The 15,678-nt window shown below is 37.6% G+C and overlaps 1 protein-coding gene across 6 annotated transcripts in view; it reads right to left on the bottom strand.

Moving 5' to 3' along the window:
- WWP1 (WW domain containing E3 ubiquitin protein ligase 1) overlaps positions 1-15,678 on the bottom strand; it is a 131,571-nt gene that overhangs the window by 66,210 nt on the left and 49,683 nt on the right. The gene's annotated exons all lie outside the window — the stretch shown is intronic.

Raw genomic sequence — 15,678 nt, forward strand, 5'->3', positions numbered from 1 at the left:
CTTCATTTTTAAAATTCAAACTATTTTTTTTTTAGATTATATCCTTAATTTTGGTTCCTCCTATATTTAACAAGATTTTTTTCCCATTTACCAAATATCTAGCACAAATACTTTAATTATCCAAGATAAGACAAACAAAAATCTGGAACCACTAATCATTACATAGGAATTCTTTGCAAAAAAAATTAAGGACCATGTAATACAGAGAGCCTTGTAGAAGACCTATCCCAACCATTTTCACCCCCGTAGGCCACATTTCCATTTCAAATCACAAAATCAACATTAATAAAACAGAAAAACTAGAGGAAATTTGAAAGTACCAAGGAAAAAACCCAAACCTGCAAAAGCATGAATTTCAGTTGTATCTAGATTCTAACAAACTATATCTGAATTAAACTATTGACCACCATCCTATTCATCTGCAATTTGGAGGCTTAGCTCTCATTCCTAAAATATTTAGCTAAGTAGATTCTTAGTAGCCTTTCACCCCATAATGGCCTATGTGTGAAAAGCAGCTAGAAAAGAGTGGACATATGTATACTGATTCAGTTGGCTATATGTCTGAAGCTAACATATAGCACTGTAAATCAACTATTCTTCAGTAACATCTTTTTTTTTTTAAGCCTTCCGAAATTCCTTTAAAGTGAGTCTCTTGATGGAAAATACTCTTTTTTAAAAATTTATTTTTTATTGAAGGATAATTGCTTTACAGAATTTGCTGTTTTCTGTCAAACCTCAACCAGAATCAGCCATAGGTACACACATATCCCCTCCCTCTTGAACCTCCTGCCGTCTCCCTCCCTCCCCACCCCACCCCTCTAGGTGATACAGAGCCCCTGTCTGAGTTTCCTGAGCCATGCAGCAAGTTCCCGTCGCCTGTCTCTTTTACACATGGTACTGTAAGTTTCCACGTTACTCTTCCCATATCTCACCCTCTCCTCCCCTCTCTCCACGTCCAGGAGTCTATTCTCTATGTCTGTTTCTCCACTGTTGCCCTGTAAATAAATTCTTCAGTATCATTTCTCTAGATTCAGTATATAGGCATTAGAATAGGATATTTATCTTTCTCTTTCTGACTTACTTCACTCCGTATAATAGATTCTAGGTTCATTCACCTCATTAGAACGGACTCAAATGCATTCCTTTTTATGGTTGAAGAATATTCCATTGTGTATATGTAACACAACTTCTTTATCCATTCATCTGTTGATGGACACCTAGGTTGCTTCCATGTTCTAGCTATTGTAAATAGTGCTGCAATGAACAATGGGATACATGTGTCTTTTCCATTTTGGCTTCCTCAGGGTATATGCCTAGGAGTAGGATTGCTGGGTCATTCAGTGATTTTATTCCTATTTTCAAGAAAGCTCCATACTGTCTTCCATAAGTGGCTATATCAATTTACATTCCCACCAACAATGCAAGTGTTCCCTTTTCTCCACACCCTCTCCAACATTTATTGTTTGTAGACTTTTTGATGGTGGTCATTCTGACCAGTGTGAGGTAATAACTCGTAGTTTTGATTTGCATTTCTCTAATAATGAGCGATGCTGAGCATCTTTTCACGTGTTTGTTATCCATCTGCATGTCTTCTTCGGAGAAATGTCTGTTTAGGTTTTTTCCCCACTTTTTGACTGGGCTGATTGTTTTTCTGGAACTGAGCTGTATGAGCTGCTTGTATATTGTGGAAATTAACCCTGTCAGTTGTTTCACTGGCTATTATTTTCTCCCATTCTGAGGGTTGTCTTTTCACCTTAGTTTCCTTTGCTGTGCAAAAGCTTCTAAGTTTAATCAGGCCCCACTTGTTTACTTTTGTTTCTATTTCTGTTACTCTAGGAGGTGGATCATAGAGGATCTTGCTTTGATTTACATCATCAAGTGTTCTGCCTATGTTTTCCTCTAAGAATTTTATAGTTTCCGGTCTTACATATAGGTCTTTTATCCATTCTCAGTTTACCTTTGTCTATGGTGTTAGGAAGTACTCTAATTTCATTCTTTTACATGTAGCTGTCCAGTTTTCCTAGCACCATTTATTGAAAAGGCTATCTTTGCCCCATTATATACCCTTTCCTCCTTTGTCAAAAATAAGGAACCCCATAGGGTTTTGGGTTTATTTCTGGGCTTTCTGTCTTGTTCCATTGGTCTACATTTCCGTTTTGTGCCAGTGCCATACTGTCTTGATGACTGTAGCTTTGTAGTACAGCCTGAAGTCAGGAAGGTTGATTCCTCCAGCTCCATTCTTCTTTCTCAAGACTGATTTGGCTATTCTGGGTCTTACTGTGTTTCCATATGAATTGTGAAATTTTTTGTACTAGTTCTGAGGAAAATGCCATTGGTAATTTGATAGAGATCGCATCGAATCTGTAGACTGCATTTGGTAGTACAGTCACTTTCACAGTACTGATTCTTCCTACCTAGTTCAGTTCAGTTCAGTCACTCAGTCGTGTCCAACTCTTTGCGACCCAATGAACCACAGCACGCCAGGCCTCCCTGTCCATCACCAACTCCTAGAGATTACTCAAAACTCATGTCCATCGAGTCAGTCATGCCATTCAACCATCTCATCCTCTATCGTCCCCTTCTCCTCCTGCCCCCAATCCCTCCCAGAATCAGGGTCTTTTCCAAAGAGTCAATTCTTCTCATTAGGTAGCCGAAGTATTGGAGTTTCAGCTTCAGCATCAGTCCTTCCAATGAACACCAAGACTGATCTCCTTTAGGATGGACTGGTTGGATCTCCTTGCAGTCCAAGGGACTCTCAAGAGTCTTCTCCAACACCACAGTTCAAAAGCATCAATTTTTTAGCACTCAGCTTTCTTCACAGTCCAACTCTCACATACATACATGACCAATGGAAAAACCATAGCCTTGATCAGATGGACCTTTGTTGGCAAAGTAATGTCTCTGCTTTTTAATGCTATCTAGGTTGGTCATAATTTTCCTTCCAAGGAGTAAGTGTCTTTTAATTTCATGTCTGCAATCACCATCTGCAGTGATTTTGGAGCTCAACAAAATAAAGTCTGACACTGTTTCCACTGTCTCCCCATCTACTTCCCATGAAGTGATGGGACCAGATGCCATGATCTTAGTTTTCTGAATGTTGAGCTTTAAGCCAACTTTTTCACTCTCCTCTTTCACTTTCATCAAGAGGCTTTTTAGTTTCTCTTTACTTTCTGCCATAAGTGTGGTGTCATCTGCATATCTGAGGTTATTGATATTTCTCCCAGCAATCTTGATTCCAGCTTGTATTTCTTCCAGCCCAGCGTTTCTCATGATGTACTCTGCATATAAGTTAAATAAGCCGGGTGACAATATACAGCCTTGATGTACTCCTTTTCCTATTTGGAACCAGTGTGTTGTTCCATGTCCAGTTCTAACTGTTGCTTCCTGACCTGCATATAGGTTTCTCAAGAGGTGGGTCAGGTGGTCTGGTATTCCCATCTCTTTCAGAATTTTCCACAGTTTATTGTGAGCCACACAGTCAAAGGCTTTGGTGTAGCCAGGAACATGGAAAATCTCTCCGTCTGTTTATGTCATCTTTGACTTTTTTCACTAGTGTCTTATAATTTTTTGTGTACAGCTCTTTTGTCTCCTTAGGTAAGTTTATTCCTAGATATTTAATTCTTTTTGTTGCAATGGTGAATGGGATTGATTCCTTAATTTCTCTTTCTGATTTTTCAGAAATGCAAGTGATTTTTGTGCATTGATTTTCTATTCTGCAACTTTCCTAAATTCACTGATTAGCTCTAGTAATTTTCTAATACTATCCTTAGAGTTTTCTATGTAGAGCACCATGTCATCTACAGTGAGAGCTTTACTTCTTCTTTTCTGATCTGGATTCCTTTTCTTTCTTTTTCTTCTCTGAGTGCTGTAGCTAGGACTTCCAAAATTATGTTGAATAAAAATGACAAAAATGGAGACCCTTGTCTTGTTCCTGATCTTAGGGGGAAATGCTTTCAGTTTTTCACCACTGAGAATAATGCTTGCTGTAGGCTTATCATATATGGCCTTTACTATGTTGAGGTAGATTCCTCCTATGCCCATTTTTTGAAGAGTTTTAATCATAAATGGATGCTGAATTTTGTCACACAATAGGTGCAGGGTTTTTCTGCACCTATTGAGATTATCATATGGTTTTTATCTTTCAATTTGTTAATATGGCATATCGTTTTTATCTTTCAATTTGTTAATATGGTGGATCACACTGATTATTTTGCGTATATTGAAGAATCCTTGCATCCCTGGAATAAACCTAACTTGATCATTGTGTATGAGCTATTTGATGTGTTGCTGAATTCTGTTTGCTAAAATTCTGTTGATGATTTTTGCATCTACGTTCATCAGTGATACTGCCTATAACTTTCTTTTTTTGTGTTGTCTTTGTCTGGTTTTGCTATCAGGATGATGGTGGTCTCACAAAATGAGTTTGAAAGTGTTCCTTCCTCTCCAATTTTTGAAAGAGTTTTAGAAGGATAGGCATTAGCTCTTCTTTAAATGTTTTGATAGAATTCTCCTATGAAGCCATCTGGTCCTGGGCTTTTGTTTTTTGGGCGATTTTTGATCACAGCTTCAATTTCAGTGCTTGCAATTGGGTTGTTGATAATTTTTATTTCTTCCTGGAAGACTGAACTTTTCTAAGAATCTGTCCGCTTCTTTCAGTTTATCTATTTTATTGCCATATAGCTGTTCATAATAGTCTCTTAAAATCCTTTTTATTTCTAAATTGTCTAGTGTAACCTCTCCTTTTTCATTTCTAATTTTGTTGATTTGATTCTTTTCTCTTTGTTTCTTGATGAGTCTGGCTAAAGGTTTTTGACTTTTGCTTATCTTCTCAAAGAACCAGCTTTAAGTTTTATTAATGTTTATTATTGCTTCTTTCATTACTTTTTCATTTATTTCTGCTCGGATCTTTATGATTTATTTCCAGCTACTAATTCTGGGGTTTTATTGTTCTCTTTTTTCCAGTTATTTCAAGTGTAAAGTTGTTTATTTGATATTTTTCTTGTTTCTTGAGGTAGAATTGTATTGCTATATACTTCCATTTTAGAACTGCTTTTGCTGCATCCCATAGGTTTTGAGTTGTCGTGTTTTCATTGTTTTGTTTCTGGAAATTTATTGATTTCCCTTTTGATTTCTTCAGTAATCTGTTGGTTATTTAGAAACATGTTGTTTAATCTCCATGTGTTTGTGTTTCTTACAATTTTTTTTCTTGTAACTGATATCTAGTCCCATAGCATTGTGGTCGGAGAAGATGCTTGATACGATTTCAATTTTCTTAAATTTACTGAGGTCTGATTTGTGACCCAAGATGTGGTCTATCTGGGAAAATGTTTGATGTGCACTTGAGAAGAAGGGGTATTCTTCTGCATTTGGATGGAATGTCCTGAAGATATCAGTAAGATCCATCTCATCTAATGTGTCATTTAACACTTGTGTTTCCTTATTTTTTGTTTTGATGATCTGTCCATTGGTGTGAATGGGGTGTTAAAGTCTCCTACTATTATTGTGTTACTGTCAATTTCTCCTTTAATGTCTGTCAGTGTTTGTCTTATGTATTGAGGTGCTGCTATGTTGGGTACATAGATATTTACAATTGTTATGTCTTCCTCTTGGATTGATCCTTTGATCATTATGTAGTGTCCTTCCTTATCTCTTGTAATCTTCATTTTAAGGTCTATTTTGTCTGATATGAGGATTGCTACTCCAGCTTTCTTTTGCTTCCCATCTGCATGGAATATATTTTTCCATCCTCTCACTTTCAGTCTATACATGTCTTTAGGTGTGATGTGGGTTTCCTGTAGACAGCATATATACAGGTCTTGTTTTTGTATCCATTCAGCCAGTCTGTGTCTTTTGGCTGGAGCATTTAATCCATTTACATTTAAAGTAATTATTGAAATATATGTTCCTACTGCCATTTTCTTAATTATTTGGGGTTGATTTTGTAATTTTTTCTTCTCATATTTCTTGACTATATAAGCTCCTTTAACATTTGTTGTAAAGCTCATTTGGTGGTACTGAATTCTCTTAACTTTTGCTTATCTGAAAAGTTTTTGTTCTGTTTTTATTTCTCCATTTTTAAAATTTCTCCACAATTTTGAATGAGATCCTTGCCAGGTACAGTAATCTTGGTTGTAGATTTTTCCCTTTCAGTACTTTAAATATATCCTGACATTCCCTTCTGGCCTGCAGAGTTTCTGCTGAAAGATCAGCTGTTAAGCACATGTGGTTTCCCTTGTATGTTACTTGTTGCTTCTCCCTTGCTGCTTATAATATTCTTTCTTTTTGTTCTTTGTTAGTTTGATTAGTATGTGTCTTGGCATGTTTCCCCTTGGGTTTATCCTGTATGGGACTCTGAACTTCTTGGACTTGATTGACTATATTTCCTTTTCCATGTTGAGAAACTTTTCAACTGTAATCTCTTCAAAAAATTTTCTCATACCCTTTCTTTTTCTCTTCTTCTTCTGGGACCCCTATTATTTGAATGCTAGTACGTTTGATATTGTTCCAGAGGTCTCTGAGACTATCCTCAGTTCTTTTCATTCTTTTTACTTTATTCTGCTCTTCAGAAGTTATTTCCACCATTTTATCTTCCAGCTCACTAATTCATTCTTCTGCTTCAGATATTCTGCTGTTGATTCCTTCTAGAGTATTTTTAATTTCAGTAATTGTGCTGTTTGTCTCTGTCCGTTTATTCTTTAATTCTTCTAGGTCTTTGTTAATTGATTCTTGCATTTTCTCCATTTTGTTTTCAAGGTTTTTGATCATCTTTATTACTGTTGTTCTGAATTCTTTTTCAGGTAGTTTGCCTATTTCCTCTTCATTTATTTGGACTTCTGTGTTTCTAGCTTGTTCCTTCATTTGCGTAGTGTTTCTCTGCCTTTTAATTATTTTTTTTTAACTTAATGTATTTGAGGGCTCCTTTTCCCAGGCTTCAAAGAAAGCTGAATTCTTTCCCTGAAGAAGGTTGAATTCTTTCTTCCTTTTGGTTTCTGCCCTCCTAAGTTTGGTCCAGTGGTTTGTGTAAGCTTCCTATAGGGTGTGATTTGTGCTTAGTTTTTGTTTCTTTGCTTTTCCTCTGATGGGCAAGGCTGAGTGAGGTGGTAATCCTGTCTGCTGATGATTGGGTTTGTATTCTTGTTTTGTTTGTTGTTTAGATGAGGCGTCCTGCACAGGGTGCTACTGGGACTTGGGTGATGCTGGGTCTTGTATTCAAGTGGTTTCGTTTGTGTGAGTTCTCACTATTTGATACTCCCTAGGGTTAGTTCTCTGGTTATCTAGGGTCGTGGAGTCAGTGCTCCCACTTCAAAGGCTCAGGGCTTGATCTCTGGTCAGGATGAAGCTTTTACAAGTGGTCTGTTATGACATTAAATAAGATTAAAACAAATATCCAAAAATGAGAAACCAAAGGTGAACCCCAGACAAATGGCAGTACAAAATCAGGCAAATAATAATTAAAATAATGGAATATACATATACATCCATGAGCAAAGTCAAAACAGTCCAGCAAAAATAAAGTACAGTAGACTGACCCAGCGAACAAAGGAAATCAAAAATTATATTTATCAGGTAAGAACAGAACTAACTAAAGCACAAACTGGAAAACAAAACTTAAGCAAGGTGTCAAGTGGGGAATAAAGCAATGAAAACAAAAGTAACAAATATGTTGAGAGGAAAGGAAAGAAAGAAAAGAAAGAAAGAATAGATATGCAAATTTAAAGACGTAGATAAAGATTTACATACATTAAAGATTAACTGCAAAGGGAAAAGAACAATAGGAAAGGCAAACAAAGGAATAAGTATAGAAAAAATATAATAGGTTTAAATTAAAATTATAAAAAAATGAAAAAAAAAAAAATGGAAGAAAAAAGGATAACTCCACAGAACTTCAAGAAAGCCCAAAGTAGAGGCAGAGGTTTATAACAATAAAAAGTGTGGCTGAATATACACATATACATATACTCCCAAAGATAAGAAACAGTCCAACAAAATTAAAGTACAATAGATTGACCCAGCGAACAAAGCAAACCAAAAATTATATTTACCAGAACAAAATTAACTAAAGCACAAGCTGGAAAACAAAACTAAAGCAAGGTGCCAATTGGGGAATAAAGCAATGAAAATAAAACTAACAAATATGTTGAGAGGAAAGGGGAGAGAGAAAAGAAAGAATAGATAGGCAAAATCAGATACAGGCAGATAAAGAAGACTTATATACGTTAAAGATTAACTGCAAGGGGAAAAGAACGGCAGGGAAATGAAACAAAGGAATAAATGTAGAAAAAATAACAGGCTTAAAAAATTAAAAATTAAAATTAAAAAAAGAGAAAGGAAGAATAAAAAAAAAAGAAAAGGAAAACCCCACAGAACTGCAAAAGCCCAACACAGAAGCAGAGGTTTATAACAATAAAAAATGTGACTGAGGAAAAAAAAAGAAAAGCTCAAAAGCTTAACTGGGTTTCCTATTGCCAGTCCTGCTAACACTCCTATTTTTCCCCTACTAACACTCTGGTTTTTCCCCCTCGTTTCTTCATCCTACCGAGTTTTGCATGGTTCTATATATTCTTTTCCGCTGGTCAGGTCCTCCTGTCGGCTCTCAGCTGGTGTTCTGCATGCACTTCTGTGTCTGAAGGTGTATTCCTGATGTATCTGTATAGAGAGATGTATGGCCAAGTCCACCTACTCTTCCGTCATCTTGTTCTCCTTCTCTCATCTTTTTGTTTTTAAACCTGTAAATGTTTGGATTCTCATCCTTGAAAGATTTCCTGGGTATGCCCACTTAGTATTGATAATATCTCTCCACTCTTTGAAGATATTTCTCTACTGTTTTATTCTACTACTATTAATTATGTTGTCTAATTTATAAATCTTCACAAATGACCTATTTTGCTCCACAGTTGCATTTTTTGGTCTTTGGTGTCACATATTTCACTTTGATGAAAGCATGATTTCTTTATCATCTTGCTCTGAATATCATGAATCATGGATTTATTTTTCACCAGTGTTCAAAAACCCTTCAGCCATTATCTCTTGAAATTATCTCCTCTACTCCACCCTCAAATCCAGGGCTCATGAAACTATATACCATAGGCCAAATCTAGCCCGTTACCTGTTTTTGTAAAATAAGGTTTTATTTGAATACAGCCATGTTCATTCATGTACATATTTTCGATGGCTGCTTTCCCACTACAACGGAAGAGCTAAATAGGTATAACAGAGATTACATGACCTGCAAAAACCAAATATTTACCATCTTGTCCTTTAGAGAAAATGTTTGCCAACCTCTGCTTATGGGTGGCTTTTTATAACTTGTAATCTTTGATGGTGAGTTCATTTTCTGATCTTAATGTCAGGGTAATCTTTGGGCTTTAGTACAGGCAGGGTCTGTTTCTTACTCTGTCAGTGGTGTGAAGACACCCCACTACAGGAGTCCAAGCTCAGCTCCCCAGCAGGCTGTCAGTCAAAACTGCTCAGCATCATCCACTAATATAACTCTAGCTCATAAGTTTTCTTTGCCTTTTTTTTTCTTCGAAGAAGGGCCTTGCAGACCACCCTTGCCTTTTTGCAAAACTCATCAAGGCCACAGAAAGCCGCCCTATTCAGGACCTAATTGTTCTGCAGTGGGAGGTTCTTTGCAACACTGAGCCTCTCACAATATAAACATGGAAGACTGGGATGTAACATTTATGAGTCATTAAACTGGGAGAACCATCACACAAATAATTCTCTCTACCTGTGTGTGGGGGGGTGGGATGGAATATGAGGGTATTATTCCATTATTGTATAAACAAACCAACTCTGACATTTCTGTTCACTCAGTACATAATGCACAGTATGTGTCAGATACTGCACTGGGAAAGCAGGACAAACCTGGATCAACTCAAAGCAAACCTCTTTCCTACCATCACTCCACTAATTTCCTTCAACAGATTTACCACCAGAATTGGAAGCGGGAGCCCACCTCCCCAGCTGAACTGAAGTCTCCAAGAGACTTCTAATTCAGTGGTGTGTCCTCAGTATTTGACAAAAGGTAGGCGCTTAATAAAGTTTAAAATCAACTATTAAGATAGGGCTGTCCTCAGGAAACTTGCAAGGCAGTAGCGGATTTTTCTTCCTACCTCCTAGACACTTTCTTAGTCTTATTCACTGACTGGCTGCTCTGGGTCTTCACTGCTGCACTCGGGCTTTCTCTGGCCATGGCGAGCAGGGCCTACCCTTCCTTGCGGCGCATGGGCTCCCCCTGTGACGGAGCGCAGGCTACAGGCCCTCAGGCTTCAGGAGCTGCAGCACGCAGGCTCGGTATTTGCGGCATGGGGACTCTAGGATGCACAGGCTTCAGGAGCTGTGGCACAAGGGCTGGTGCAGGGGCTTAGCTGCTCCACGGCACGTGGGATCTTCTCAGACCAAGGATGGAACCCGTGTCTCCTGCTATGGCAGGTGGATTCCCATCTGCTGCAGCACCAGGAAGTCCTCTTCCTTAGTTTTGATTGGGCAAAAGATCAGTCTTTCACCATGGACTTGTCAAAAACATATACTCTTTCTGTACCACAGAAAACAAGAGACCTTCAGAAGTCGCAGTCTTCACAGAATTTCACAGAATTAGATGGGAGCTCACAGTCACATTCTGAAGCTGTTTTCTAAAAGTGCTTGCACATAGTATTATCTATTGCAAAGGAACAAATTATCCTAAAATTCAGTCACTTAAAATAACCACAGCCACTTAATATTGTTCATAGTTTCTGTGGGCCAGGAGTTTGGGAGGGGTGGGAAACTGCCTAAAAGGCAACTCATGCACAGAGCTGACAAGCTGGCATTGATGAAGCCGCCTCAGTTTCCTCTCCACTTGGGCCCCTCCACGGACTTGTCGACAGTCTTCACAGTGGTGACTTGTTTCCTGGAGTGAGTCATCTAAGAGACCAGGGCAAAAGCTGAAATCTCTTCACTGATCAAGTCTTGGAGGTCATATACCATTACTTCTGCATATTCTATATTTCACACAGACCACCTCTGTTTCAATGTGGGATGGGACTACAGAAATGTATGAAATAGAAGACAGGAATATATAAGGGCCACTTTGGAAGCTGGCCAACATGCACATAAATAAGATAACAGGATTTTAGAAAAGAATGAGTGCATTAGGTTACAAAAGCTTATAAGGAACAGTATCAAGAATAACCAGGTTTTCTGAATTCTAAGTCTTTCCATCACATCACAGTATGAGCTAGTGTACTAGGTTCCCAGCTCCTATTATGTAACAAAATAATTTCAGAATTTATGAAAAAAAATTAAAGTAAAAATAAAGCTAAAATGTGGAAGAAAATGGATAATTATTAAATATAAGTACTGGAAGGGATCCCTTGAGCTTAGTAATAAAGGAAAATGAATAAACTTTAATGACTGAAATAATATTAAACTTCTATAAATAAAAACTGGGAACAAAAAATAAGGAGGTAAATGATTAGCTTGGAGAAAAAAAGAGCTTTCACAAATTGGTGAGGAATAAAAGGAACAAACCAGCAAAAAAAAAAAAGTAGTAAGAAAATGACAATCACAAATGATGAAATATGATTGATCAATAAAATCTGACTTAATTAAAAGTTAAAGAAATGTTCTGGTAAGAAAAATATTCATCTTTTTAATCTATTAGTATGGCAAATATTTCCAAATGGGCACTCTCATGTGCTACATTTTATGTACAAATTATTTTAAGTTTTAGGGAAAGCAACTAGACAGCCATGCATGGCTAAGAGGCTTAATACTATTTTCCCTTCCACTAAGTAATTTCAGTCCTAAAAATCCTTCTTAAGACTAGAAACACATGTATCACCAGTAATAAAAATATTGTTTGTTCAAAACCTTGGCTTAAAATATCTCAGGTTGTTCTGATACTAAGTGAATTTTAAAAGAAGAACTTAAGACTTAGTAGACTAAACAAATAACTAGCTTTAACCAAGTAAATAAGGCTAAAAACAAAATGTTTTAATAAATTCGACTATGCTCTGTCTTCTACAATAAATGACACATTCTTCAGCTTTGTTTCTCTATCATTCAATGTAAAGAGATAATTTTCACTGTAAATCATTTTGGACGTATTCAATTTGAAGTGATCTTAATGGATTTCAAAATACTTTTGTTGATAAAAGCTACTAACACCATGGAAAACAAAAAACAGTGCAATTCCAGTGTTTAAAAGGCAGCTACCTGACTCCTCTCTGGAGTGTTTCAAGTGGCTCTGACAGTTTCAAAACTGAAATATAAAATGAAATTCTGTCCAATCTAGGAGTTAGTTACACTACTCTTACACTGGTCACCCATGAATATAATGACAAAGATTTTCTCCTTGCCCAAATTCAAGTAAGGCTCCTCTGAGCTGTCTTCTCGACTAAGCCTCAACCTTGGCTATATAAAAACAAGCACAAAAGATTTTATCCACCCAACTCTTCCCCAAATGAAAAGACTTTAACAAACAGTAACATAGTTTTAACAATTCAAGGAGACGCTAGACTCCAGCCTGCCTTGAAAGAATTTACTGTTTGCTCCAGGCAACACCTGAGGTAGGCCACCCTTTCCAAGAGGTTTGACTAAAAAGGGCTCACAATGGTGGATCCTTTCTTTGTCCCTTTAAGATGTGTGTGTGTCCACTATTCAGAAGTGTCTTTCTCAAGGGCCGGAAAGCTATTCCTCTAAAATGTAATCATCAGGAAGGATGGCATCTCAGGCTTCATGGGAGAATAGAATTCTAAGTAGTTGAGAAAGTTGGCCTAATTACATTTACACTGATGAATTCTTTGTAATTTTTCACTTCCCTGACTCCACTTAGTTTCCACTCACCCCTTTTTCTACTCCCCTATTCTCCCTTTGAAATGCCTGATTACCTCTATATAAATTGAAGATTTATATCAGGGGCTTCCCTGATAGCTCAGTTGGTAAAGAATCCACCTGCAATGCAGGAGATCCCAGTTCGATTCCTGGGTCAGGAAGATCCACTGGAGACGGCTACCCACTTCCAGTGTTGCTAGGCTTCCCTGGTGGCTTAGCTGGTAAAGAATCCACCTGTAATGCGGGAGACCAGGGTTCGATCCCTGGTTTGGGAAGATCCACTGGTGAAGGGAACAGCTACCCACTCGAATATTCTGGCCTGGAGAATTTAATGGACTGTATAGTCCATGGGGTCACAAAGACTCGGACACGACTGAGCAACTTTCACTTTCACAATTGAAGATGAGTTCAGCTCGAGCTGGAACTTCTTCCTTATTGCAAAGGTGTATTACTGACTAAAATATATCCTTACCACTAGTGTCTGGCTTTAACTTTGACAACAGATTTTTCCTTTGCAATTTAAGAAATAGTAGGTTTGAGAGGAAGGTTCAGTAGGAACAGTAGGAATAGTAGGTTTGAGAGAGAGTAAACAATCTACCTGCTGACACAGGAGATGTGGGCTCGATCCCTGGGTCGGGAAGATCCCCTGCAGAAGGAAATGGCAACCCACTCCAGTACTCCTGCCAAGGAAATGCCATGCACGGAGGAGCCTGAGGGCTACAGTCCATGGGGTCACAGAGGGCTGGACACAACTTAGCAACTAGACAGCAGCATGGCTGACCAACAGTTCATATTACACCATGAAGGCTGAAGAAGTAAATACCTTCAAAAATAGATTAAAAAGAAAACTATTCAAATGAATTAACCCTTGGCTCTACCCCAAATATATCAGGAGAACGGATACATAAAAACATGAACTTGTGAGAAGAAAATGTCAAGGCCCTGAGCACAGGAAGAAAAGAGGGACAATGTTCAAGTGCTAAACCAAGAGGCTGAATTAAAGGCAACCAAGGATTTTATCAACTATAAGTATATCTGTACATTCCACAAGGTTGTCTAGAACCATATTAGTTTTCTATTACTTCTATTTAAAATTAAGCAGCTAAGAATAAGAAAATCTGTACTCTAGTTCAAAATCTGCGATTATTTCCATTCTTGACCAATTCACTTCTGCTTAGTCACTCGGTCGTGTCTGACTCTTTGTGACCCCACAACTGTAGCCCGCCAGGTTCCTCTGTCCATGGAATTCTCCAGGCAAGAAAGCTGAAGTGGGTGGCCTTTCCCTTCTCCAGGGGATCTTCCCAACCCAGGGATCGAATCCATGTCTCTCACATTGCAGGCAGATTCTTTACTGTCTGAGCCACCATGGAAGCCCCCAAGCAATTAATTTAGGTTAATTTACTTAATCTACAGAATGAGTGACTGGGATTAATGCTCACAGGTTTCTCCTGCATTTAAGGCACTATGATTCAATAACATTTTTAATTTTTGAAGTTAATTTACTCATTTACTTCCCTTTTTGTTATAAGCTAAGTTGTGTCCCCCTCCTCCAACCCCATCCCATTCATACGTTTAAGCCCTAACCTCTGGTACCTCAGAAGGTGACTTTTTTATTTGGAAGATCTCTAAAGAGGTAATTAAGTTAAAATGAGATCAGCAGGGTAGTCCTAATCCAATGCAACTGCTGTCCTTTCAAGAAAAGGAAACTGGACACAGATATGCCTGGCGTGCTGCAGTCCATGGGGTCTCAAAGAGTCGGACACAACTGAGCAACTGAACTGATGCACATACATAGGGAAAATCACATAAAGATGTAAGGTAAAGATGGCTAGTCACAAGCCAAGAAAAGAGTCCTCTGAAGTAACCAACCCTGTCAACCTCTTGATCTCAGACTTCTATCCTCCAGAACTATGAGAGAGTACATTGCTTTTGTTTAGGCTACCCAGTCTGTGGTGTTTTGCTATGGCAGCCCTGGAAAACTAATACACCTTTCAATTATAAAAAAAAAATTTAAAAAAACACTGACTGCCTAGGGTGTACACAATGTTCCTACTATAATTTCTGAAACCTCTGACTTCAGACATGCAAGAATGTTTTTGTTTTTCCTCTGAGAACATTCTGCCTAATTAAATAATAAGAGATAATTTTAAATATATCCAATTTATAAGAGTTTCATTTCCAAGTATATAGACATTACAACCTTCCCACAAAATCACTTTGGCAGATAAACATTATAATCTTTCTGTAGAGAATAATTACAATCTTTATAGGAAGGTTCAGTACAGCCTAATGTAACAGATTTGGAAACAATCTAAATGGCAACAGTAGGAACATGGTTTAAAAATTATGGTTTGCGGTAAAATATTATGAAACTACTAAAATTAGCTTTCAAAGAATACCAATGAATTACACAGAGAAATGCACAAGATATATAACATTGAGAGTTAAGCAGAATATGAAGGTGAATATGATCCCAATTATTATACATGTACACATGTAGACAAAATTCACCAAAATATCAGCACTCATTATCTCTAGGCTGTGAGATTATGAGAAAAAAACCACTGTACTAGAAAAGAGGTCCTCTGTAAAGCTTAATCCAGAGTAGAAACAGCATATAAATAGGTGAAACCAAATAGTCAATTCTGAAATAATACAGGTAAATTGAGAGGTGTTACATATTTATACCAATAATGCCACAGAGCTGGGGGTAAAGTACAAATCCAGCTACCATCAGACCAAGCAACATACGTTTGCATACAAGACCTACTACTTATCCCTGTCACAAAGATGAATTGAATGACCAAAAGCCATAACATAACAGAGGATTAAACTTTCAATGCTTAAGAGATTTTTTTTTTT

The sequence above is a fragment of the Dama dama genome, chromosome 21 (genome assembly GCF_033118175.1).
Source record: "Dama dama isolate Ldn47 chromosome 21, ASM3311817v1, whole genome shotgun sequence".
Taxonomy (NCBI): Eukaryota; Metazoa; Chordata; class Mammalia; order Artiodactyla; family Cervidae; genus Dama; species Dama dama.